The sequence below is a fragment of the Pygoscelis adeliae genome, unplaced genomic scaffold (assembly GCF_000699105.1).
Source record: "Pygoscelis adeliae isolate BGI_AS28 unplaced genomic scaffold, ASM69910v1 Scaffold241, whole genome shotgun sequence".
In the NCBI taxonomy this organism is placed as follows: domain Eukaryota; kingdom Metazoa; phylum Chordata; class Aves; order Sphenisciformes; family Spheniscidae; genus Pygoscelis; species Pygoscelis adeliae.
The window spans coordinates 2,792,603-2,796,729 of NW_008824056.1; the positions used below are offsets into that span (position 1 = coordinate 2,792,603).

General features: G+C 42.4%; 1 long non-coding RNA gene across 1 annotated transcript in view; it reads left to right on the forward strand.

Moving 5' to 3' along the window:
* Positions 1-210: 210 nt before the first annotated feature.
* The window catches only part of LOC103925255, a 14,236-nt gene continuing 10,319 nt past the window's right edge, over positions 211-4,127 (forward strand). Inside the window, exon 1 of the long non-coding RNA XR_664023.1 lies at positions 211-357. This is a non-coding gene — a long non-coding RNA (uncharacterized LOC103925255). The remainder of the gene's footprint in view (positions 358-4,127) is intronic.

Consider the following 4,127-nt stretch of genomic DNA (forward strand, 5'->3'; position numbering starts at 1 on the left):
ATTTTCAAGGCTGGCAAAGCTTTTTTGAATTAAGTGATTTGTTCTGGTAGTTTTTAAAACGCATATTTTCCCCAGCACAGAGGATTCATTTAAAAAGGAAAATATAAGCTATAGAAAAGGAAAGGAACAAAGATCCATCTGATGTTCTCCCACAAGTAGACGGACTGCAAAAGGAGGGGTCATCTCCACCGAGGTATAGAATCCAGGCAAACTTATGCCAGTCACCTGGAAAAGGAGGGAGAAAATGCCTGGATTAGCTGCCTACAAAACGCAGTGGAACACTGAACCAGTCCCTCCAGGAGGACAGTGTCAAATCTTGCATTGATATCATGCAGATTCAGCTCGCATTCAGAAGTGGTAAGTTTACTGTGTGCGGAGCTCTCTACCACTCATATAAATGCTGTTTCCTTACATCTGAGTCTCAGCTGGTACAGTTCGCTGTATCTCTGCTGACCTTAGTATGTTTTTGCTTTATCAGAAGTTGTTTTCTTCTGGTCTTGAATTTTGTCCCCTTTCACTAACTGCCAACCTTGCCGAGGCTTGCTTTTTCCAGTTTTTAAGAAAAGGGAATTCTCTCATGTACAGATAAAAGCAAGATACCTGTAGGTATTTCTGCTGGGGAAGGTGCAGTTTAGGGTGGGTGACTTTCGGGCACAAATTCCAGGGCTGGCTTATACTCGGTTGTGTTGTAGTTTTCTAAAGCATGGGAAAATGTAGAATAAAAGATTCTGAAGAAATCCTTCATTTTGCTCTAAAGAGGACATTAAAACAATCTTGCTCCATTTTATCTAGTGTTTATGGTTAACTGGAATGGTCAGATCAAGAAATACACTATTTAAATCTTAGATAAACACAGAATTTTAGAAAGTCTTTCACAATTTATGTTAATGAATATATCCTTTTTTCTTTAGCCAGTTTGTGCTTTGCCATTGTATTCCTTGCTGGCATGATCTAATGTTCTTTTGGAGGACACAGTAAGATCAAACAAAAATGTTTTCAGCCTGTGTATGACTTTGCTCGGAACATGAGCTGAAATCATACAAGCCAGCATTTGTTTTTAATGCAATATCTTCAGATAAGTAAGTTGGTTTCAACCAGGAAATTCAGGGCTGAACCAACAACTGGAACGCTCATCACAGCTGAGCAGTTCAGTTATTTGTTTTTCAGGAGTTAGGGGAACAACCAAAACTGTCATTTAATATACAGCTGATTCCATGTCTTTGGGTACAGCCAGGGCATCATGGTAAAACCCAAGCGCTTGAGAATAATGATCCCCAGTTATGGGGCTGCTATAGGTACCTCTTGTTGGAGTGTCCCACGTTGCTCCTGGCCTCCTGCACTGCTGCCTCCCCACCTCATCCACCCTCTGAAGAAAGCTTTTCCTGCCTATTTGAGTCTGAAATGGTAAAAATGTATCCTGAGCACTAAACTTTAAACTCCACCTGCAATAACAGTCCCTTTACAAGCCAGGGAAAGATGGGAGCGTACGTACTGGGCAAAAGGAGGAGAAATCAGTTGGGAAGCAGCTCATGCAGTCATTCATCCGGCTCACCTTCCCCCACCTCTGCCCTCATGCCACAGGCAATGCCAGGGGAAGGGGGCAGTTCCTGTGCACTCCCTGTTTTGCCCTTGGGCACAGGGGAGGTGGCTGGAGCTGGGGACTGGCCCTAGCAGGGGGAGCACTGTGCGTGCAGGTTTCTCCAAGCAAGTCAGACATGGAGTTCCTCATTTCTGCTCTGTCCTTGCAACCATCAATTAAATGCTAGTCTTTAGGATGGGGATTGGAACGAATTTTCCAAAAATAGTGAAAATGGCATTGTGTGCCTCGTTTTCTTTTTGCCTGGTACCCTACCTCCAGCAGATCTGAAGCCAGAGGAAGCTTTTCAGACCACTGTTAGTGGAAGGCTGGAGGATGAAGGGTCTTGAACACAGTTGGCTGCTTGAAGATAGGTCACGGCCACAACCACTGCAAAACAGTACAGGGTCTGTCCTTGTATTGGGGGTGGCTGGGGGCTCCTCTCACCTGCTTGCCAGCAGAATGGAGCAGTGGCAGAGGTTATGACTCTGGCACCTGGCCACTGCCAAACATGCCTCCCCGCACCTGCACCAAGGCCTCTTCCTTAAGCTGTTTGCTGCATATAGGGTGCACTGCAGGTTAACTTTTCTTATCCAAAGAAATGGAATGGAATAATTATAAACTTCATGTTTTTGTGATAGCAGAAAAATCCCATGGAAAATGCAGCATGGTAAGGCTGGAATTTTAACTTGGGCTTAGCAGCTTGGTCACGAAGTTAAGATTCAGTGCAAATCCAAGCGACACATTAAATGCCTTTAAATTGTGAGGAAAATGCCAATTTTTCTTCAGCTGTCACAGTAAAAGCCACACCAACAGGTTACACTAATGTATACATCATAAAATACATCCTCCAGGAAGCTGACATTTCCCAAATCATAAATCCCATGGTGATTTATGGTGTATGATGGGATGGGTTTCCTTCCTGAATAATAACCACTAGAGAGGAAGAAATTCGGTGAAGTTTTTATATGAAATATCTGAAACTTGTCCTGTCGCTGACCCTGAGCTTGGGCAGCTTTGGTTGCTGAGCTATTCCTGGGAGGTGTTTAGTTTCCTGCGTGCCCTTCAGTTCAGCAGCAGGCGAAGGTGCGCAGCATTTGGTTGGACAGGGCTCCAGAGCTGCTTTCCGTCTCCAAATATCTGTGGTTAAGTATGCCCGGCTCTTTGTTCACATGCTGCCGTCCCCACCACGTGCCGCAGGGTGGGCAGTTGCCCGCAGTCTTGGCAGGCTGTGCGGAATAGGCTGGAAACCTTGGTCAGGCTGCGGTGCTCACTGAGACCTCGGCCACTGAAGTGGCAGCTTTGAAATCTGGCATTGCCTTGCATGACATGGTTTTGTAGTGCAGCTCGCCTTCCAGTCGTCTAAAGCTCAGTACTAAGAAATCCAGCTGAGACGGTTTCTCATAAATTATGTCAGGCAGATTTATTCACAGCAATTATTCCCGTGCCAGCTAGAAAGGTGTTTACCAATCACTCAGCAGCCATTGAAATGAACCTATACAAAGACAAACCCCACATCATTACCGACATTATTTTTAGACACCAGTGGGGAACTAATCCAGAAATGACATTGCACACATAGATGTCTACACTGATAGTGCCATTTCTCTGTTATATTTACAGGTTTTTTAATCAGATCTCTCAGCATTCAGCTGAAGTGCTCTGCCAAGAGAAATGACGCGTATACCCCGAGCCCTAGGAAATAGTGTGTGGAATTAAATATTTAGTAGCTTAATAAATGGAATTTTTCAGGTCTTCAGTTGCATAGTTATCAAATCAACAATCAGTCTTTATTTTCATGATGCAAATGTGAATGGAAGTAATCTCTAGCAATTTTTAAGGGAGCTTTCAAATGCTAAGATTGGTGTGACTAATAAAATGCATCTCAGTAGACAAATTTTCCCCACACAGATCTATTTTGTGAATGCAATAATCTGATACTTTCTCACATGTTAGTCTGCAGGTCACAAGAGAGTATGGCAAAGTAATAAAACAATTCAAGGCATATAAAATGGCTTTTGATTTACTAGTAAGTCAGGGGTTTTTTAAAGGAAAAAGCTCAATTGAAAGAAATGTGATTTTAAAAAAATTAATACCAGTGTTACAAAGCTATACAGATTTTACTACTTGGAGCATTCCTTTTGTGAAGATTAGTTGATATGTCCCTCTAATCTAATACAAAGCAGCGTAGCCTACAGTTACTTATATGAATCGTATAGGATTTGTAAAACTGAAAGCATTTCTTTGCCAATCTACTGAATGCTGCATGTAGACTTTCAGACATTAGAAGCATGGCTAACAAATATAAATTTGACATTCTAATATTTGATATCTAGGTACTGGTGAAACTGTGAAGATTAGAATGTACTCTAAACATATTAGCTAGTTAAACAGTAAGTGCTGCCAATTTTCTTTGCAAAATGGGTGGTATTTTAATGAGGTGTTCTGACAGTTGCTTCCCAAACATCAGATACTAAATCACTCAGATTCAGCAGAAGTCACATAGCAAATGCATGTGGTGTTGTTACCAAGCGGTTGATATTTGCTTTCC